At 47.5% G+C, this 23,104-nt stretch overlaps 1 protein-coding gene across 2 annotated transcripts in view; it reads left to right on the top strand.

The window, feature by feature from the left end:
* The first annotated feature begins 2,009 nt into the window (after positions 1 to 2,009).
* LOC116792315 (contactin-4) overlaps positions 2,010 to 23,104 on the top strand; it is a 283,807-nt gene continuing 262,712 nt past the window's right edge. Inside the window, exon 1 of one of the 2 annotated variants that reach the window (XM_032699180.1) lies at positions 2,010 to 2,085. The gene's annotated coding sequence lies outside the window, so the exon portion shown is untranslated. The remainder of the gene's footprint in view (positions 2,086 to 23,104) is intronic. The other variant, XM_032699177.1, reaches the window with a different exon arrangement.

Genomic DNA, 23,104 nt, shown 5'->3' with positions numbered 1-23,104 from the left:
CACGGTGATTCAGAAGCAGTTTGTTTTCACCTAATTAACATCCCCGCGCTAAGGAGCGGAGCGATGCTCTGGCAGGAATCTCCCGGCTGTCAGTCACAGCCCGGCTGCGCCGCAGCAGCTTCTGAAGGTCGCGCTGTAAGGTTTGATTCAAAGTGTCAGCTTTACTGTTACAACCGAGCTTAAAAACCCGCCAGGCAGTTTGCCTTGCCAGATTTATGAAGTATTTTAGACTATTTGTTCAAAGGAATGTGTCTGAATTTTAAACCGGAGGCTTTGATTGCTGACTCTTCTACCTTTGGCCTTATTTGTGGATTCGTTCGGGGAAAGGGAAAAAAAAAAAAAAAGAAAAAGAAAAAAGCAGGTGACCTGGTTTGCTTGTTCATTCAGGGGTGAGTTATAAGGTGTGCAGGGGAGGTGGCACGACCAAAAGGCTTTTCAAGGAAGCCATCTGTCTGCTCACACCGCTGCCCTGCCTTCACCTTTCAGATCTGATTTGCTTTCGGTTGCCACCCAGCCGAGGTGGGTGATGTTTTTTCCCCTGGAATGTTGCGTGCTCAGATGGGTTATGATGATGATGTATTCAATGCATGTTCCCTTTGAAAAATTCGGAAGCACTTCCAGCGTTGATTTCCCTCCAGAGTTATTACACCCCACGCAGATTGGCAGTGCCGTGCCACGGTGCCAGGATTGATGAGGTGACCTTGGAGACACAGGCACTCCCAAATTGAAAACACTTGGCGCTCAACTTTGCTTTGGATTGCTGAGCAGGCTCCACTCCTGTATAAATCAGGAGGAGATTACACAAATAATACCCAACATTTATATAACATTTCATAGCACAAGGGGATTCTTTCACACACGGCTCGAGTGCAACACTCCTGCCTCCTCCAGACTTTGATTTGCAGCTGGGTCCAACCTTAAACCTTCAGTAGGACTCAGGAAAGGCAGCACCGGCCCCTCCTGCCCTCTCCATGAGCAGTGGACTCTCTTTAGGGCCACCTTCCATCATGAAGGTTGGGCTTGATGGTCTTGGAGGTCTTACCCGACCATAATGATTCTATGGGATTTTAAGGGATCGGAGCATTTCTGTGGGATTTTAAGAGCTGAGCATTCCCAAGGCACCAGGGTAGTGGTACTTAGAGGCTGGTCAGGATTGGGCCAACTAAAGATTCTCCATTATTCCCAGCCCATGGAGATGCTCCACTGTGTTTTCACTGCTCCATGTGCTGCTGCCCAAGCCCTTGGACCCACAGAGCTGAGCCCTGCATGCGGCTGAGCTTGGGGTCTCCATCGAGGCAGCCACCTCCTGTGCTGCTCAGGCTGCTTCCCAACCTTTTGGAGTCTTTTGGATCCTTTTGGAGCCTTTTGAATCCTTTTGGAGTGGGGAGCTGCACTAATAAAGAGGCTCTGATAGATGGCAATGAAACATCTGAGTGAAAGAATGTCGAGGTGAACCTGTAAAACAGCAATAAACACGAATCCAACCTGCACTAACGTTAATTGTCACTCAGTTTATATCGATGTGCAGTTTATTAAACCATAAAGCAAGGCAGCAAGCACAGAGAGCAACTCTAGAGATAATTAAACATAATAAGGGTTTCACTTAATCCCTCAAAACCCAGGGGAGGCACAGTTAAGACTGAATACCCTCCTTGCACTGGAAGGTTTTTTTTTTTTTTTTCTTTTTTTTGCACAGGCATTTAAGAGCATTTCCCGGGACAGGATTTCGGGACAGGGGCACAGGTAGGTCCCACCCTCACTCCCGAATACGTTTCTTCTTTTCTTTGTGCCTTTACACTGCGCTGCTGATTAAGCCTAAACTCACGACTCTGAAAGCAGTTCGCGGCTCATCATTTGCGTTGTGGTAGCAAGTAGAGACTCTGATGAGGGATCCTGCGGAAGGTTTGGGAGCATCCCTGGGCACAGGGGTGCCAAAAGGGCTTGGAAGCGGCAGAGCTGGTCCCCAGGTGTGCTCCGCTCTCCGGCTCCTCATCTCCCTGCACGAGACACTCAATTTTTGGACGAGGAGGATCAGGAAGGGAACGAAAGCAGAAGGTGGATGCAAAGGGCTGAGCGAGCAGGCGGGTGAGGAGAAAGGCTCCTTTGGAAGAGCGAGACAATTACGGCAAATTTGGGATTAAAACCGGAGGGCAAAAAAGCCGCGAGCGGTTATTTGGGACTCCAAGGTCTGCCGTCAGCGGGACCGGGACTGGGCGAGGATGCGGGAAACGCGGGGAGCGGGACGGGAAGAGGCTCGGGGCTGCCGCGGAGGATCCCGCAGGTGCGGGAGGAGCAGCACCTGGGCTGCAGGAGCGCGGAACGGGGCAGGGGAAAGGATGCTGCCCGCGGCTCGGGGACCGCGCTGGTGCCGCGCACACCCGCGGGCGGGCACCGAGCGCTGCCCCGGGGCCCGGCGGGGCATCGAAGGGGCAGCGAAGGGACAGCGAAGGGGCAGCGAAGGGACAGCGAAGGGTTAAGCGCGGCCGCGCCGCCGCCGCTCCGCCGCCCGCCCCCCGCGCACGGCGGGGCCGGGGGTGGGGTCTGCGCGGAGCCCGCCCGGCCCCCGCCGCTGCCGCTCAATGCTGCGGCCGCGGGGCTGCGGGAGCTGCGGGAACACCGGGAGCACCGCGGGGCTGCGGGAACGCCGGGAGCGCCGGGAGCACCGCGGGGCTGCGGGAGGCGCGCCGGGCAGGGCAGGGCAGGGCAGGGCATGTCCCCTCCGCCCGCACAGGTGAGCGCGGCTCGGGAGCGGGAGCGGGGAGGGGGGGTTGGAAAGGAGAGAAAAAAATTGGAATAAATAAGGAAATTAGGAAAGGCTGCGGTTCGGGGGAAGGAGAGCGCGGCCGCGCTGCGGGAGCCGGCGGGGATGCGGGGCCGGGCGGACGCGGTGCCTGCCCCGCCGGGCTCCCCGCAGTGCCCCCGCGGCTCCTGGCCGGGCGGAGCTCTGTGCGGGGCTGTGGGGGGGGTCCGCAGAGTCGGCCCGGGCGGAGGTCGCTGCGTTGCCCCCGGGCACGGGGAGCGGCGGGACCGAGAGCATCCTTCCCTCCCTCCATCCCTCCCTCCCTGCATGCGCAGGGATGCTCCCGCCAGGCTGGCACAGACGCACGCAGAACTTTTTGCTGCCTAACGCGGCTGGAGTTGAAGCTCCTTTTGCCTTCCTCAGGCTGATGCTGCTCCCGTGTCGTGAGCAACATACTGCAGCGTGTTGTTTTATTTATCCCAGACAGGAATGACTTGCTCTGTAAACTACAAATTAAAGGATGCTGCTTGCATAACAAGTGGGAATAGTTGGTATCTTCCATACTAATTATCCGTCACCTTTTAGGCTCAGCAAAAGAGGTTTTGTGGGTTTTTTTGCAAGGAGGGTTCGATAAAGCCGCCTGATGTCTTGTAGCCACGTATTCATTTCCACTGGCTGGATTAATGTGGGCAAAGGATTAAGAGCCAGCATGTTGATGAGGCACCCGGAGGTGCAGGGAAGCAGGGGAACGTTCGGCTGGGGAGAGAAGTCAGTTTTTGTGTTTGTGCTGGCGCATCCCCCCGTTTCCATGGCTCAGTTCAGGACCTGCATCCCAGCCGATAAATCACTGAGGTGAGAGCAGGAACTGGTGTAAGGCTCCGGTTCTAACGCTCGTGCTGCTCCAAAGGTCCTTCCCGGCACGGTGTCCAGCACGGTGGGCAGAGCTGCCCTCCCACCCGCCGTGGGGCTGGGGGTGCTGTGACCCATCCCAGTGGCATCGTGGCTGTGGGAGCCCCTTCCCCAGTCCCTCTGGCTCCCTGCAGCAGCTCCAGCCCGGGTGTGCAGGTGATGCTCCAGCCGCACCGTGGCCGGTACCGATCGTGGGCAGCGGGGTGGGGAGGTCTGCACCTGGGGCCAGCCAGGTGGTCCCTCCAGAAGCCTTTTCTGCTGCTTCCCTGGCCAGGACACTGGTTTTTATTCTTTTCTGGACCCGAGGAGCTGCATTTTTACCCCGCGTTTGTAAGTCCCTGAAAACTGCTTAAATGGCTCTCGAATAATCCTTCAAAGTCACCTCCCCTCTTTAATCTAATACCAAAAGGACTTACTTTACATGGCTAATCCCTCTTTTACTTGCTGTACAGCCTCATTTAGAGGTGTGCACACTGCTAATTTTCTCCAAGCAGGCTGCTCTAGACAATGGCTTCCACTGGTGTGCAGCAACCTCTCCCTCCTGTGCTGAACTCTGGGCAGAGCTGAATCCCTCTGACAAGATTTTACTTCCTTTCAGGAAGGGTCAAGTGAACTAACCCTTCTCAGGAAGCCACACCAGACACTGTTCAGTGTGTATTTGTAAATACCACCTCTTGGGAGGCTCCCAGGGTCTCCTGCCCCACGTGCCCATAGCCTGGAGGCAGCACTTGTGTGGTGAGGGTTGCAGGGAGCCAGGGTGTGCCTGCAGGGAACTGGAGTTGAATGATCCTGGCTAAACTCTGGTGAGCTGGAAGTTCTCCCATCCATACCTTCTGCAGTGAGTTGAGCTCTCTGTAGCCCATCCAGCGTCCCCAGAATTTTCAGCCTGTGCTGTTGTGCGCGGTGACAGGAGGTGTGTTGGGAATGTGAATGACAGCGGGAGAGCAGCTCACCTTTGCGAGCAGCCTCGTGGCAAACGTGATGGGATGATGCAACCCTTCAAAGTCTGACTTTCCATGGGGTAACAGTGGTGTCTGGAGCTCCTCAGCCTCTCACCTGAGCTCACCAGGGGTGTCCGAGGAGGGCAAGTGTGTCTTCGGTGTGGTGGGAGGAGGCAAGTGGTGCCATGTCCTGTTCCCTGAGCCACAGGACACCTTTGGCTGTGGTGTGGCACAAGCCCTCTGGGGTGGGTGGTCTCTGAGACCGCAGCCACCCTTCCCTGGGGTGACCTGAGTTGTATTTCCAGTGTTAATCCCTCCAGGGTTTGATTCCTGCGTGCTGATTTTCAGCCCTTGGCTGAGGAGTGTGGTTGGAGAGGGAGGAACAGCAGCACTGGCAGACACCAAACAACTGGTGAGAGAGCCCTCCTTGGTTCTCAAACTTGCACCTCCTCGTGCAGGGAAAGTGTTTCTTGTTGCTATCCAAGTCTTTTTTTTATTTGGATTACCATTTCTTTGATTTCAAATTCACTCCTGTGTTACCCCATCAGGGACATCCAGAAAGCAGGGCTGAGCTCATGAAAAATTTCTACCACAGATGCAAAACTTTCAGAATAATTTTGTAGCTATTCTGGTGCCATGTGATTTATTTCCCTTGAGTTAAGGAGTTGGCTTTGTCTGACAGTTCTGTGTAGTTAACTGAATTTAAAACAATATTTAAAAATCAGAGGTAAAGACAAGGCAGAGTGAAGGAAGGATATTAACCATGAGATAACGAAATTGCCTTCTTATTTGCTCTCGTGGTCTTTCTGAGTCTTGGCTGGGACATGGTGGAGGTGGCTGGTCCCCATCAGGGGCAGGGGTGGGCACAGCCCTGGTGCTGTGCAGGCCCTGCCAGGGAAGATGCTACTCCTTAAAAATACTCTGCGAGGTTGGAAAGTCCATAAATCATCACAGGTCTATTTTTAGGTCTGTTAGATTAGAGCAAGTGTGGGGTTTCTTCCCACTGTGGCCTGAAATGACCCCATAGCACCCCTGTAACAGCAGTTCACAGACTCCCTTTGATGCTGCTGCTGCCCTGGTGTTCAGTCCCGTGGTTACACAGAGGATGAGCCTCCCTTTGAAGAGGATTTGGTGCAACAGTTGGGAATTTTCCTTCCCATGCAGCAATTGGGAGTCTGCAGCTTGGTGTGTGAGTGATGTGCAGCCCCTGACAGGAAGGTAATCACAAACACAGCAAAGTGCCATGAATCACCCCAAACCCACAAATGTCAGCTCCCAGGCTCTCCCAGGCGTGCTGCCAAGATTTAAACTTGCACACATCTTCCCTGTTATCTGCTGCAGTGGTTACTCAGGTATAAATAGGAATATCAGGACAGTAGTGATTCATTCTTTTTATTATTAGCAAGGCAAATGTATGATGATGACACCCAACTGATTTAGTGTTTCACACCAGTGCACAACTATTCCCTGTCTCCTCCCATCATCCACCAAAACTGGGGATGTTAAAACAGAAGCTCTTGTGTCAAATCTGCTTGTAATCTAAATACAAATGAGGTTCACATTCATTATGAACCAAGAGAAGAGTATTTTATACACTGAACAGGGTGTTGTATTTGGGAAATAACTTCACTCTTTGCCATTCCCTAGATACAATCATTTTATCTTAATCTGCAGGATAAAAAAATCTGCTTCAACATGACACCAAGAAAGAGAAAGATTTGTTGGGGTGTTTTTAATTGCTGGGTTAAATCAATGAAAATCAAGCCCTCAGAACAACAAGGTCAAAGTATTTGGAAAACAATCCAGTGAGTGTCACGTGCAGAATTCAGCTTTAGGAAGGCAGACCACAAGGAGCAGGTTTTGCCTCCTTCCTGCAAAGGAAATTGGGATTTTTGCTTAGGTACATAATTACAGCGTAGATGTACCAGCATGTGAGGGAAGTGATACACTCACTGCATTATTCCACAAAAATGTTTTGGGGACCAAAAAAAGAATCTACAAGCATTTCATTTTTAAAATTACAGGGATTTTTTTTTTTAATTGACTTCAAGAACTCAAGGTTTCTAAAATGAGGTTCTACCACATTTGTTTCTTCTATTAATTCTTCCCTAAGCTCCCAGCTGATCAGCAGTTGATCCTCTATCACTTGAAGGTTTTGCTGGAGGTGTCTCAGATGTGGCCAAACATCTTTTAATGAATAAAAATTCGGATATATCCAGTCCCAAGCTCTCCTAAGATATATTTACTACACATTAGAAGGGCCAGGATGTACTTCAGCACCTTTCCTCCTCTTTGGTTTTCCAGTGGTTTCAGTGAGATTCAGTGGACACAACTGTTATTAACCCCCACATTTGGGCTTTCCCCATCCGTGTTTGCTGAGCCAAGATGTGGTTGAAAGACCCAACTTTTAGGCTTGGCTTCCTCCAGATTTTCAGGAGACAAGTTAATCCTGAGCTGCTTTTAACTCCAGACTGATTTACTTTGCCAGCAGTTCTATCACTGTAAGAACTTTATCAGATAAAATCTGTGTTTATACTTCATTTATATAAATCTTTAGCCCAGGAAGATCTGTGGTGTTTAAACCCAATCTGCATAAAGCTTAGCAGGTCACTTTAGTCAAGTGGAAGACTAAGAAAGGGAACAAATAGCAAAATTGGGGTTTGTATTGGTAAAACCTGTATTATGGATGGTAATTTAATCTGAATAGTGCTGAGTAGCAATAACCTACCTGTTGTTTTTTTTTTTTTAACCCATCTGTATGTGCAGGGTTTATTTAACTCCTTATTTGAGAATATTTACAAACAGCATTACAGTCAAACAATTAAACACATTTCCTCCTCTGTGCTTCCAGTGATAGGAGTGTGAAAGCCCACTTGGCCATGTGGGAGAGCCCCCAGGATGCTGAGGCTGGGCAGGGCACAGGGCTTTCCCTGCTCTGGGTTAGTGGTTCTCATCTCTCTTTTTTTCATCCTTCCAGCCAGAGTTTTAAAACCTTGAGCACAGAGATCTTTCTCCAGCTTGATCCACAGCCATGGTTTGGGTGATTTCCCCTTTCCTGGGCTCTGTTAATGAATGATCAGCAGAAAAACTGAATTCTGCTCAAACCCCTCTGCTGCTCTTGTGAAAGGGAGTCAAAACTCTGTCTCTTCTTGTCATGAATGAATGGATGAATCTTCTTGGTCTCAGTCTCCCAGTCTTTTGAAAAAAAAATTAAAAAATAAATAAAACTGAGCAGCACTCAAGTCCCAGCTTTATAAAAAGAGTTACTTAGCATAAGAGCAGAACATTTGCCTAAGAGGGTTTTAGTCCACGAATGACTTTTCATATTTAATTGAGCTGTATTGTTCAATTAGGGAGATGTATAATGCCCTCTGTTGTGCATGTATAGCTGGAAGCTGAAATGAATGAAATATGAAGTACAGCAGAAGAGTGATTTCCAAGAGCAGCAGCTCTTAGCCACGGAAAAACGGGATTTCAATCCAGGCCTTGATCTGTGGCAGTAAATAGGGATTGTGTAAATACAGCAGATCGTTACCTCTGACTTGCAAATTAGGCTGAATTACAATATTTCTTCTTATTCTGGTCAGAATTCAAGAACTTTTTTTTGTTCTAAATCCTATTTCTGAATCGTTCTAAATCCAACTCCTGAATTAACTGTCAGGGGTATTTTGGTGTGTTGTGCTTTTCCGGGAACAGGTTGGTTGGGCTTCCAAGCCCCTCCCTGTTTCCCAAACCGGGGTGTGTTGCTGAGCTCCTCGGCAGCGACAGGCACGGGCACGAGTGACACCGGTCCCACAGGGTGGCAGCACTCAGCCCACAGCGCTGCTCCGGACTGCATCCCGGGAGCATCCCTGCCTCCGGAGCATCCCATAGCCAGGAGCACCCATGGCCAGCCCCAGAGTGCTGGGAGCACCCTGCTCTGGGAGCTGGGACAGAGCCAGGGCCAGCTTGCAGGTTTTTAGCTGGATTTTGTTCCTAGAACCCCAGTCGTGATTTTGACAGTAGGATTTTCTCAGCATTCCTAATTTTGAGGGATCTCCACGAAAATGCCTCAATTTTCTCCCTGGTACATTCTTTTCTTTGGTGTCAGGATTCTCTGTTGCCCCCCCCCCCCCCCAAAGCTGTTCTGCTGCTCAGTGTACCCCTCATTTCACCTCTGCTTTTCCACCCAGAGTTATCCATCCTTCCTTGCACACCTGGATGCAGCAGGTCCTCCCACATTTTGGCTGACAGGGACAGTTTTTGTGGCTGTCCCAGCATTACCCTCTCCCTGCTCCTCCCCAGCTCCCTTGGTTTCCACACAGGATGATCCAGAGAACAAGAGGATTCCTCTGTTGGGTTGAGCACTGGTTGATAAAAAGCAGCAATTATTCATGAGGAATGACTTTAAACTTTGCAGGGATCCATGTCCAGGAGCAGGGAGGGCACAGCTTGGGCAGAGAAGTTTTCCTGGAAGGTGCCTGGCATAAGGGATCACTTGTGTGTGTGCTGTTCTCCTCCTTGGTGACACACAGGAAGGTTTTCTGGGAATGCACATGTTAAGGATAACCTGGTGTTGCTCCAGTCCCTAAATCCATGTGGCAGAAGAGATCTGAGTTCTCGTGGGCATCAAGGTGTGCTGCAGTGGGCAGGGATAAGGGCTGTAGGCAGGAAGGATGGAAGGCACTGAGCATCCTTCCCTCTCTGCCCTCAGGAGACCCCACCTGGAGCACCATGTCCAGCTCTGGGGTCCTCAGCACAGGAAAAACATGGATCTGTTGGAGAGAGTCCAGAGGAGGCCATGGAGCTGCTCCCAGGGCTGAAGCCCCTCTGTTCTGGAGCCAGGCTGGGAGAGCTGGGGGGGTTCACCTGGGGAAGAGAAGGCTCCAGGGACACCTGAGAGCCCCTTCCAGGGCCTAAAGGGACTCCAGGAGAGCTGGAAAGGGACTGGGGACAAGGGATGGAGGGACAGGACAAGGGGGAATGGCTTCCCACTGCCAGAGGGCAGGGTTAGATGGGATACTGGGAAGAAATTCTTCCCTGTGAGGGTGGTGAGGCCGTGGCACAGGTTTCCCAGAGAAGCTGTGGCTGCCCCATCCCTGGAAGTGTCCAAGGCCAGGCTGGATGGGGCTTGGAGCAAGCTGGGCTAGGGGAAGATGTCCCTGCCCAGGACAGGGGATGGAATTAGAAGATCCCTTCCAACCCAAACCATTCTGGGATTCTCTGATGACCTCTGCTGCCAGAGCAACATTTTCATGTTGTTAACAGGGAATATTTAAATGACCATATCACATATTATTCTACTAAGGAGGCAGAGATGAGAAGAGCAGACATGGAGCAACACCAAGGGTTGGTCTCTCCTAGGGAGGACCAGAAATGTCTTGGTTCGAGCCAAAGAATTCCTTGGTGAATTCAGTGTTTAATGGATCTCTTCTAGTTGCAGATTTAGGGGAAAAAACACTAGTGAAGTACATCTGGGAAGGAAGAGCACAGGACAAGGACTGACTCAATATTTTCTCTAGTCAAGTGGAAAAAAGGAAGCCTCGTCTGAGAAAGCTGGAAAGGTCAAACTAATTTGTACTTGTGTGATAATGGGTTATACCTCCATTGTTTATGAAGCCTGCAAAATCTTCCTGCTGCAAAGCACTGTGATCTATCTGATGGCGATTTGGAGAAATTAAAAATGAGGTAGCAATTGTTCCACCCTCTTCATGCCTTGATGTGCTTTGGTCGAGGATTGCTTTGAAAAGTTGTGTGTTCTTTATAAATGAGTTGAGGTGAAATTTGCTCTCCTGACTGCAGTGTGCTGGGGCTGAAGGAAAGAGGTCTTTTTAAATGAAAAGATTAATAGTGAGGTTGGTAAGAGTAAGACTGAAAACCTTCCTGTGTCTTGCTGTTTAAGCATTCTGACTGTGTGCCCCTGTTTCTTTATTTTGCTGCAGCCTTTTCTGTTTATTTACAAGGGTAAGTGGGAATTCTATATGCATGTCCAGCTCCTGCTATTAAAGCAGGAATTGGGAAGCTCCTGATGCCCCTCCCTGCCTTCTGCTGCCTCACTTATCCAGGTGGATTTGCAGCTCCTTTAGTAGCCACTGGAAGTTGCGGGTGAATTTTCCTGGGATTCTGGTTTCTTTCCAGGGAGTGACAGTGTTACCAAACTGCCTCATTTTCCACGAAACAATAGGGAACTGTATGTGGAGTCCCTCCTGCCTCGTGTACAGCAAGAAGTGTGGGCTCCAGAGGAATTCATTTGCCAGGCTTATCGCCGAGACATTTAATATCTGCAATGATTTAGTATATCAAATTCTGGAGTTTGGGGCTGAGTGTAGCTGCATTCGTCATTGTTGCAGAACCTTGACAGTGAACAAAAGGTGCTGCAGGGAACTATAACTCACACAGCAAATTAATGGGTTCCCAGCTTCGCTTGCTCAGCTAAATGGAGTGTGGGAATGGGGTGGTCACAGAGGCCCAGGGCTTCCCACAAGTGGGGGTTAGGAAGGGGCATGTCCTTCATCCCCAGAGGGGATGATGAAAGTGTAGCCAGCTGGCTGGGACTGGGGTTTGCACTCTTGGTACTTCACTAAGAATGACTTGAAAGGGGGAATAAAAACCCTTCAGCCTGTTGGTGTTATGGGAGTGTAATGCCATTGTTTTAGCAGATTTTTTTTTAGTGGAGGTCCATAAAAAACCAGGGATTTGAATTAAAAGGCTTCATATCCTCTAAATTCTATCTCACACTGTGACAGAAAACTGAAAGCTGTGAGCATGGTATGTCCAGTAACATTTACAGGTCATGTAACCACACCTAAAATATTTGCCACTGGAAAGGAGTGATGAGATATCTGATCACCTCCAAATTAACAGGCTGCCCAGGGCAGTGGTGGAATAACCATCCCTGGAGGGATTTAAAAGGCACGTGGATTTGGCATTTGGGGACATATTTCAGCGGTGGCCTTGGCTGTGCTTGGTTAAGAGTTGGACTCGATGATCTGAGGGGGCTTTTCCAGCCACAATGATTCCATGATGGGTCCTCCCATCTGGTCTGGGCTGACAGAGCACTTTGTCCATACACTGCTCTGAAACCCATGCAGGCTGTTTAAAACCAGAAATCTCTCTTGGATCCTCAGAAATACTCCTGTGTTAGAGCAGTGACCATAGGAAGGCTGAAGCCCCACATCTTCCTGGCCCTGATTTGGCTCCTGCCCTTTATTCTGGTTCTGCCTCCTTTACTGACAGATGATCCCAGTTCCTGAGAAGGTTCCAGTCCTCTTTCAGTTGCCAAATTATTTGGCATGTTGGTAGGCAGGGCATAGCTGAGATCAGAAGACAGCTGACAGTCTGTCTGGTGTGTGTCTTTTAGGATTTTTAGAAGGGTCACCTTATTTGCAACCATCAGCAGCTCCTGGAACTTGGATGTAAACTGGAGTTGTTGAGCACTTCATCTTGGAGAGCTGGTTGTACATTTGGTAATTGGCTTAATCACCCTCAAGGGCATGGAAGTTAAACCTGCAACAATGCCTGAGAAAGCAAATAGCTGGAGGGGGATGGATGGTGCTGCAAAGCTGCACCAGGAGGGCCTCAGAAAACGTGCAGGGTTGGGTAACTGCTAAATAGTGTCACTGAGTGGTTTTGGCCACGTCAGGCAGTTTTGTGAGCTCTGAACTTGCACTTCTGAAGTTTAGGAAGACTCTGCAGGGCTTGGCAGATGACTCAGCTGCCCAGAGCACCTTTGCAGGTAGGGAGCAGTTTGGTACAGCTACATTTGCTCTTTGGGGGGAAAAACCACCCCAAAGCAGGTCACTTGCTCTCACCACAGGTTTAGGTATGAGCTGGAGATTCCCTTCTGCAGAAAACAGAGCAACATGATGAATATATTCTGTTTAAAAGCGACATGTGCTCTAGAAGATGAATGTTTGAAGCTGTCTGATTTCAGGCACCAAAATGCTCACGTCCCAAGGTGTTCTGAGTGTTTTCGGGTCCCCTGATGGCACAGAGTTGTGCTTAACAGCATGGATCAGGTGTTTTTTGGTTTTATGTTCAGCTGGGTGGGTTGGTTTGTAGGTGAGGGTTTGTTTTGGTTTTGTTGGGGGTTTTTTTGTTTGGTTTCAATCTCGATTCTTTCCTTTGAAGAACAAATTTCAAGGTCAGTCAGTGTTCTTCCAGCGCAAAGTCTGCCTGTCCATGGTTGTGCCTTCTCACTCTCTTTTCTACTTCAACCTTCTGGACCACTGAAGTTAGAAACTTAGCAGCATGTGGCAAAAGATGCCAATAATAGCTCGGTAATAACTTGCCCTGGTTTGTTCAATCCTCTCTAAATGGGAGCTTGGAGTTGGGGCTGAATAACCCACTGTTGGTCCCCTCGGTCCTTCCAGCAGATGAAGTGATCCATCCCAGCTCCTGTGCAAACACTGGATGGAGGAGCCCACTCTGCAGTTGCCACCATAAAGGGGCAGGAGTGCTGTGTCTGTATTGCTGTTTATTTAATTGCTTTAGATTTGCTTCTCTGTCCCTGCCCAGCGGTGCCTCCTCCAGAGCCGCCTGTGCTGAGCAGGAGCCAAGGAGATGGAAGGAGCTCCAAGAAACAGGGACAGCTGCAGGCTTTGTCACCTCTGCTTTGGGAGAGGGAAGGCATGGAATGGTGAGGCATGAAACAACAGCTTCAAAAGGCCAGGAAAAAAAAATCTTCCCTTTGATTCTCCCTTTCTCCTCTCCTCAGGCTCTGCTGTCATTTTCTGCTCGGGTGGCTCCGCTCACACGGTGGCTCCAGCAATGTCACTCCTGCAATTAGCAGGGAGAAGGATGCTCCAGAGGAGACTGAGGTGTGGGGGCTTCTCTGTCAGCACAATCTAAGGAAGACTTGCCAAAAAAACCCAGTGGGTTTTTTTGTGGGTCTGCTGCCAGAGAGTCTCTCCTGCTTCAGCAGTGGAGGGGTTGGCAGTGGGCAGCTGGACTGTCCCATTCGAGCACAAGTGCTGTGAGGAGAGGCTGAGGGAGCTGGGGCTGTTCAGCCTGGAGAAGAGGAGGCTCAGGGGAGACCTCCTCACTCTCTGCAACTCCCTGGCAGGAGGGGGGAGCCAGGGGGGGGTTGGTCTCTTTTCCCAGGCAACCATCAGCAAGACAAGAGGGCTGGGTCTGAAGCTGTGCCAGGGGAGGTTTAGGTTGGAGATTAGGAAGAATTTCTTTGCAGAGAGGGTGCTCAGCCATTGGAATGGGCTGCCCAGGGAAGTGGTGGATTCTCCATCCCTGGAGGTTTTTAAGGTCAGACTGGATGTGGCATCAGTGCCATGGGCTGGGAACCACAGTGGGGTTGGATCAAGGATTGGACTTGATGATCTCAGAGGTCCCTTCCAACCCAGCTGATTCTATTCTGTGATTCTGTGATTCACTTGGCACTGGAGTGGTCTCCAAACAAACACCAGCCCTGCAACCAAACCCTCAGCTCTTACATTCCCGTCTTTTTCCTTTATTTTAAAACATTAGGAAGCTCTGAGATTTGTGGTGTAAATATGCAGGTGTGTGGACCAGGCAATGCTTCCAATCATTCCCAGTTTATCCTGAGACAGCAAGACTGCTCTGATTGCCTGTTTGCTATCAGCACACACTGTATCTCAGAGCCATTTTATTATTATGATTATTATTGTATTTTAGAGCCATTACCTAAAATATGGAACTACTGCCCCTAGAAAAGTGGATTATCCTTTCCTAGATGACTAATTTTATTTCCCTCAAGAAAATTTGATTCATATTTCTGAAACATTGCCACTAAACAGCTTTCTAAGCAGAGTTGCACTGCAAGACCAAATTAAATTCGTGTAGGGAGAAGGGAAATATTGTTGTTGCAAGTGTCCAAAGGGGTTGGAATGAAAATAATCTTATAGATCAAACTTAAATTGAGTTCAGATATTACAGAGATAGCTCAGCTACCTGGAAAATCCCATCTGTCAAAAATAAACTTCAGGGTCACATTTTCAAATGGCATTTTCATTCCTGGCCCATCCAGCTTCTCTCTCTGGCAGCTCTGGAATATGAGCCCCGTGGTGTCACAGACCTTGCAGAGCAATTTGGGCTGTGTGAATCAGCTCAATAAAAACAAAAAAAATTAAAAAAAAGAAGGTGGGGGAAATGCTCTTTGAGGATTTCTAAAATCCTTCACAAACTGCAGCAGCCTGAACTGGCAGATACTGTCTTAGTGACTTTTGCATAAGGCTCCGAAAATTTAGGCCAGACTGTGGTGAAGCCCAAAATCTCCAGGAGAAAATACCCTGTGAGGTTCTGCAGTTTGAATCAAACTGGAGAACTTGTTTGACCCTTTTTACTGGAGTGTCTGAATAGAACTGAAATTTCAGGTCTTTAATTATCCTCATGGAATTCTCCTGAGCTGGTTGTGAGCTGTTTTATTGGAGCTGAAGAACTGAGATGCACGTGCCAAGATGGTCAGAGGCACAGAGGTGTTTATGCACTTGATTTTCTCCTAAGCTTTACCCAATTTTTTTTTTTTTTAATTTTAGGGTAGGGAGCTATTGAAAAAAATAAGTTTATGACAGAGGACAAATTTTAACACTGACTTCTTTTCCTACCCCCCTATGGATTGCATCATCATAGCTGGTTTATGCTTAAAACAGATTTAATTATTTTTGCACCTGTGGTCTTGCTTTAGATCAGTCTTTGCCAACTCCTGGGATTCAGAGTCTCACTGAATACTTGCTTTAAAACTACCAATAGCTGGGACTGAAAGTATATTTTTTTAAATGCAATCAAATATGATTTAACTGTCTAAAACATTATGAATAAACCTAAGCATTCACAGAGAAATACTTGACAATATCTCTACTAACTAATGTCATCCATTAGCACTGTGTAAAATATAAAATATCAGGCAATATTTAAATCCAACTGCAGTGAATCCTCTACAACTTTACTGACAGAATCTAAATTTAGCAACTAATTAAATTCCATGGAACAGAAGAATGCATTTCTCCCCTGCAATCCACTTCTTGTGAGGACAAAGATTTGGTGTAATAGCTCTAATTCTATTTTTATATCACCGAGGATACTTTTTACATCTATAATTATATACCTGTGCTTTTTTGAATTCCTACATCTGTATTTCAGCAGCTCTACTGCCAAAGTCCCAGGTGATGGAGCTGGATGTGAGCCAGGGCTGAGGCTCAGCCACCCTGAGGTCAAACCCATGGCCATGAGGTTGGGGGACACCATCACCCCTCCCTCAGCATTCATCTTAGAGCATTCCTTTTTTTTTTTGCCTGAAAAAAAATCCAGACCAAAAAAAAAAAAAAAAGGGCATGGAGTGACAGGACAAGGGGAATGAGAAGTTATCCCACTTCTGGCCCCCAGTGTCCAGCTCTGATCCCTCTGGGAGGTGGTTGCTGGTGGGGGTGGTTGAACTCGGGCACCACCACAGTGGAAAGGAGCATTCCCTGATTATCTGGGTCTGGATTCACCCTGGCTGTGTGCTCAGAGCATCCTTCATCCTCAACCAAAATGACTCTTTTCCCTCTAAAAGCCAATTCATGTATTTTCTTTTCCAACCACTTCCCTCTGTCCCAGCCTCTGGCTGTGGAAGATTCTGGCTCTAAGACTGGGATGAAATTGTGTGCCCAGGATCAGGGCCAAACTCTTTAAATAATTGATGGGCTGCTTTATTTCTTTAGCCTTGCTGAAGTAAACTGAGGTTCAGGTGAGCATGACCTGATTTAGGTGTTTAGTTGAGGAAAAAAAAAAGCTCTTTGAATTCCATTGATTTCCCACCGGATTAACTCAGGACTAGAAAAAATAACTTCATAGAATCCCAGAATGGTTTAGGTTGGAAGGGACCTTAAACATCATCTCATTCCACCCTCTGCCATGGGCAGGGACACCTTCCACCAGCCCAGGTTGCTCCAATCTGGCCTTGGACACTTCCAGGGATGGGGCAGCCACAGCTTCTCTGGGCAACCTGTGCCAGGGCCTCACCTCCCTCACAGCCAAGAATTCCTTCCCAATATCCCATCTAACCCTGCTCTCTGGTAGTGGGAAGCCATTCCCCCTGTCCTGCCACTCCCTGCCCTTTTTTATTTTCTGGATTCTTTTGTAGGCAAAAAAAAAGGGAATCGTCTTAAATCAAACATGTAATCTGAAAAGGAGAACGAAAGTTGGCTATTTGTGAGCTAAAGGTGGCCAAGTATCCCAAGGCTGTTTTGGCTTCTGTGTAATTTTTGTAAATCCTTATAAATAAGTAATCCAACTGGAATAGATGCATTTCCCACAACACCTGCCAGGGTGAGTGACACAATGTAAAAGTCAAAGAACCGAAGGTGCTGACCCAAATATTGTGTAAGTTGAGAAGAAAAGGCAAACAGAGGCCAAAAAAGTAAACAGCAGGAGAAGAAGCAGATAATGAGCATCCACGGTTTGATTGCTTAATGGTCCTGTGGTCTTGGAGCTGGTTTGTAGGAAGGATGTCATTTGGACAGGCAGGATATGGAGGGAAGGAGAATTAGTTGGTTGCAAAACAAGCAGGAAATGTGTGTCCGTTCTGGATGGCTCCTCATATTCCACTGCTGCAAATGGCTCCATCTATTAGCTGAAAATAGAAGCGTGGCAGACAGAGCACAGTTAGGCCGGGCTTTGCAGGGAGGAGGCTGCATTAGAGGCAGGGATGAGCAGTACTTCAGAGAAGTGTTGCTTTCTGCAAACTTTCCTTTAAACAGTTTCTTTCCTGGGTGGAAAATGTCAGTGAAACAGGACACTCCTGAGAATTCATCTAGGAGACTGGGTTTTTTGCTAATGATACAAGAGATCAAATTATTAAATATTCTCCAAGCTACATTGAACAAGGTGGTCAGAGCAGAAAATGTGCTTTGATCCGAAATGCTTTGTTTTTCCTCCCTCTATATTTTATAATCCTCTGACTCTTTAGGCCATATTACATATCTGAACACTTTCTTATCCTTTTCTGAATCTGAACATGTTCAGATATCATAAAACTGTCTTTGAGGTGACTGTGATGGCTTTGGGAAGGCAGTGAAGTGTTGGTAGGATGAGTGGGCTGGATTTGTGAGGGTGGAGAGCATTCCCAGCTCCCAAACACGGGAGCACAGACCCTTGCAATCCTCGGTCGGAGCTGAGTTTCATAAAGCCTCAACAACCTCCCATACATTACACAAATACAAAAGCACCGTGAGGGGTTTTTTTTAGGACCAATATTCCGAGCTGGAAATGAATTCCTGCTGTTGTCACCTCATTCATTATCCTTCCCATGCAGGGAAAGGCGACTTGGCCTTCAGTGCTGCCAAGGTCCCCTGGCCGTTCATCTCCTCAGCCACTGTCACTCAGCCCCTCATTGCTGAACCTCGGCACTCTGTATTCCAGGTGTTGGATTTGATCATCCATCAGCTGTCAGGAACTTGTCAGGGACCCTGGACACTTCCAGATGCGTTTTCCGGGCACGTCCTGCCAGAGGAGAGGAATATTAAGTAGGGAGGGCTGGGCAAATCACGCTCTTGCTCAGTTTTTGCTGTATTTCATCTTCAAATTAGCCTTTTCCACCATATTTCCCTAAAAGAGAAGCTGAGAATTTGTAATGGATAATTTTGGATTTGTGAGGAGTTTGTGAGTTTATTTCTATGGATTGGCAAACACTCCTGTTTCATGTTGTTTTGAAAAAGCACGAGGGGAAATTCTGCCTGTTATCCAAATAAAAAGGAAGGTAAAACTTTGCCCACTTTATGTCTTGAGCTGAACCTGATGATGAAGCTCAGAGAGAGGTTTCCATGGTGCACACAGAGGAATCAAACTGAAAAACTGTTTTCCTTTCTGCACTTGCTTCTATTGTTTTTAATGGTCACCATTCTGCACGTTTAACAATCATTCTCCACACCTTCCAGCTTGTGAATGCATTTACATATTTTAAATCAACATTAGCAGGGAAGAATCCGTGTTTTGCCCAGGGCTGCTTATGATTTTTTATTTTTTAATGCTGAAATGTAGGTTGTCCTCCAGTGGGATCTGTCAGATGGTCTGTTCTAGCAGACAGCTTTGCTTATTTGATAACTTTGTGTATTGATTCCTTACATCACCTGCTTCTTACTCACTTATTATATTTCACTTCTGTTCCTTCTTCTATTGTCAAAGTACAAAATGAAAACCTGGTAGCAGTTTCTTGCTTTATTCATTTTCTTTTTCCCAGTTGGAGCCTCGTGGATTATATTCCCTGGCTGTTCACCGAGCGCTTTTGCTCCGTCTTTTTGCTTGAATGGGAAGATTCTGCCTTGGAAACAGCAAACTTTTAGTACAGATTTTATTAATAACATAATAATACAGGGCCATGCTTGCAGCTGGAGAAGCTGTGGCTGCCCCATCCCTGGAAGAGTTCAAGGACAGGTTGGATGTGGCTTGGAGCAACCTGGGCTAGTGGAAGGTGCCCATGGAACAAGATGAGCTGTTAAGTTCCCTTCCAACCCAAACCATTCCAGGGTTTTTAACCAGTTCAACCAGGGTGCAGCTGGATTTCCAGCACCACTTTCTGCACCTTTCCTTGTGCTGCCCATCCCCACGAGTGTCCCACGAGTGACCCAGGGACAGGGAGCACATTCCTGACCCCCAGGATTCCTTCCAACCTCCAGCCCCGGTGATGGGCCTGCCAGGATCCATCGCTTCTCCCTTTGACATCTAATTATTATTTTCATTCCCTGAGGAGACAAAATGCCACAGTGTCATCCTGAGAGCCTGCTACTCCTCCGTGGCTTTCTCCAGGTCATTTCTGTGGGAAGCTGGAGCCTGCTCCTGCCTGCTCTCCCACTCTTTGGGAAGCACTGCCTGTGCTTTTTCTTGCTGGAATGCTGCCAGTTGTTGCTTTTTTGCATTGTTTCGTTTTAGTCCTATGCTGAAAATCCTCCTCTTGTTCCATCTGAAGTAATTAATTAGTCCAATTTCCATTTTTAAATTTAACTCCAGCTCACTAAAAAATTGGCCAGCCCTGCCAAAGTGCTGACATGTGTTTTACCAGAGATTTGTTAGGAAAGTCTTTCAAAATAATTCCCAGATAAAAGTCAAGTGCAGTGAACAAAATGCTCAAAATACTCTGAAGTGGCCCTGAATATTTAGTTGCATTGATGAATAATGGAGAATGTGTTCTGGAGGGAAAAACAGGATACAGGATTACTATTAATTTTCTTTAAACCCCTTTGCCAGGCTCTTGGATTTGGCCTTGCTGCAGGAGATGCTCAACATCTCACAGAGCAGCGAGATCTGGAGGTGAGATTCTGTATAATATGATTAAATACCTGAACTCCTGGGTGACCTCACACCTTGCTGAGCTGGTGCCTTGGGGGAACATCTCCCTCTCGAGTGGCCACAGGTCACTGGCAGTGAATTTGATGCTTTTCTCCAGTTACATCACCGCTTGCTGTGGAAAAAAATGTGAAAAAATAAGGAAGTAAATGGTATTTACAACCTCTGTGTTTAATCTCCAGGTGGTTCCACCAGGCAGCAGTCGTTCCATGGCCACCCTCATTAGAGCTGTCCCTTTAAATGACTGTCACTGTTGTCTGACAACACTTAAACCATTACCCTGCCTGCTCAGAATACATCTCTGGGTGATGTGACAAATGGGTTTCTTGAGTTTAATGGGGAAGAGAAGCTAAATGAGTTAGTAAATGTTAATGTGTCCATGTTCTCCCAGATAACTAGTTGCCCTTGGGACAGTATCAATAAGTGGCATTTATATGATATTATGAATGTGTTAATTATTTGTAGACAAAATAATGAGTAAGCAAAGGTCAAGGACAAATGCAACTTCCCCAGAAATAAGCATCAAAGAGCTTCTAATATTTAAGTCATTACCATGACTGAATATTCAGTGCAATTTAAATTATGTGCATTTTTTCAGGCTACAAACTGAGCAACTTGAAGGGCCTTGCAAACGTTTTGTAACGAAACTCAGCAAAACTCCAGCAGTAGCTGGACTGGTTTTCTACACACGTTGGTGAACTGCCAGGTGGAATTTGGGATTGATTTCTTCTTGGAGATGTAACCTCGTGATGCTTTTTTCTCCAGATTGGAAATGAAGGAAATGAAAGTGTGGCCGTGCCGGCCCTTAAACTGCTGACCCTTGAAACTCGATGCAAATCAAAACAAAATGCTCTGGAGACCGTAAATACCCAACCTCGCCCCAGTTCACTGGGCTGTTCATCATCAATGTGCTTTTAAGAAGCGAGGCTGGGGAGTTCAGGCTTTGCTTTTTACTCCAAGCAGAAGGATGAAGTCCTTTCTGGCAGAGACCCTTCTGAAATCCAGCGGTTTTGTGACACGAGGCGAGAGGAAAAGTTAGCCGGTCAATACGGCCGTTAATTAGAATTAAAGGTTCGGCCGTGATTTTTACTGGTGAACTTTTCCCTATTGACAGCTGGCAGAGCAGTTACGAAGTCAATAAGGAGCTAAAAGTTGCTGTTACCCTCAGGTTTGCTCGCTGAGGAGCAGCAGTGAAGCCTTTCCCATCTCCCAGGATCTCCCCTCGCAGGTGTCTGGGAGCATCTCGCTCCCAAACGAGATGCTGTTCATACATGAAATATTCATGCTCTGACATCAAACCGTGCTGCACATTATTTCAGTGCAGTAGGCCAAAATTAGATTCACATTTTATTTTGCTTATAAATGCCTGTCAGAGTTGCTAAATCAGTTTGTCTTTGCCGTCTTGAAATTGTGTCAGTTTGAATTTCCTTCACGCTGCATATTGTTTTGGGCAAAGGCACATTCCTCCTCTACTCGAGATGCCTTGTGCTCTTGAAATAAAGGTGGAGAAGCCCAATAATTAAGACTATTTTAAAAAAACCCTCTCTGGGGTGGCATCTTGGACCTTTTTAAAGTGATGGAGAAGCTACCAAATGCTGATGCCTCATGATATTTGATTTTCCCCACGTGCAAGTGTCGTGCAGATGGTTCTTATGTATTATTTAATAGTTGTAGGGTGTATGACAAGGTGTCCTGGAGCCTTGCACTGATGGAAGTAGAGATAAGCTTTGGAAACCAGATTATAGGAGTTCTTCAGTACAGCTGGGGAAAAATCAGATGGATTCAGTGGTTTTATGTGGGAAATCTGCATCTTTCAGACCCGGCCAGTGGGTCCAAGAAGGAATCAGGGCAGAGAGTCTTCAGCTATCTGAGCTGTCTGGTGGTGGCACAAACCCCAAGGAGCTCCCCCAGACCACTCTGTGCCATGCAAAAGCATCTGCCCAGGGCTGTGACCTCGTCCTTTAAACCAGGGAGGGGGAAGAATTCCCTGCTCGCTGTTTGGATGCTGTAACATTGCATTCATGCATAAATAATCTCACTTATCCTGCTGCTAAAAAAAAAAAAAAAGCTGCTGTCCCCAGTCTCCCAGATATTTACATTAGAAATATCCCATCAGAAGAGCTCTGCATGCTTGAAAACATCTATTATTGTCTTCCTGCCTCTGTGCTGTCACCCAGCCTGTGCCCGAGGCTCCTTCCCCGAGGCATCGCTCCAGCTGAGCCCCACGGTGCTCCAGCTCCAGGCTCTGCCATGGAGACAGCACAGTCCTTCTCAGCAGCCACTTTGGTGGATATTTATATCATTTTATTATTTAAACCCAGCTTTTTAAACTTTAACCTCCCTCCTTTTCCTGCCCGAAGTGTACTGCTGGAGTTTGTCATGCAAAAGGGTCACTGTTGTGTGATTTTTTTTTTTTCCCCTGGACTGCCTTTGGCCTTTTGACACAGTTCTTATGAATTATGACTAGAAGATTTTGTAAAGTAAGGGCATGTAGTTTGTGTGGAGTAAGGGCCTATAGTTTGTGCAAAATAAGGGTATATAGTTTGTGTAAAGTAAGGGTACACAGTTTGTTGGTGTTGCTGTTTTCGTACATTGAACAGTTTAATAATTTATAAGAGCATATAATAGTAATATAATTAGTGTCATCAAATATAATGCAATCAGGTATAGCACCTGGGCTATAAATCCTTTGGATTCCCTCAGCAATGGCTGGTGGGATGTCCAGCAGGTCTGGAGCAAAGATTAGAGGCTGGGTAATGGGAGGTCCTGCACCCCCTGCCTCTAACCCAGCTCTCATCATTTGTCTCCTGCTATGCACTGTGATACCTTTCTGAGATCCCTGAAATGCCCTGTGCCTCCTTGATGTACTCCCAGTTGCTTCCAAGGACCTACTTTTAGGATAAAACCCCCTCCGCAAAGCTCCCTCCAGCCCCCCCAAACCTCTACCCGGCTCCTGGTGATGAGCTGCTGCATCTGCCATCAGGAGACACCTTCCAAAAACATCATTTTGAATGATTTCCTGATAGCTGGCAATCTTCTGCATCACTTCTTGTGCAGAAACTGTTCTTCAAGGTGCTTTGTTCCAGCAGCATCTGCCCCTGAGCTGGTTTGTCACCATTTCCAGCCTCTCTGCTGTCTGGAGGTCTGGCCTGAGGGCTGGTGTTGTATTTCTTGCTCAGGTCACCTCACTTTTTGTGTGCCCTCCGTGTTTTCCTGCCTGCTTTGTGGTTTTTTTTGGTCTATT

Source organism: Chiroxiphia lanceolata, chromosome 11 (assembly GCF_009829145.1).
Source record: "Chiroxiphia lanceolata isolate bChiLan1 chromosome 11, bChiLan1.pri, whole genome shotgun sequence".
NCBI lineage: Eukaryota > Metazoa > Chordata > Aves > Passeriformes > Pipridae > Chiroxiphia > Chiroxiphia lanceolata.
This window is presented reverse-complemented; position numbering and strand designations above follow the sequence as displayed.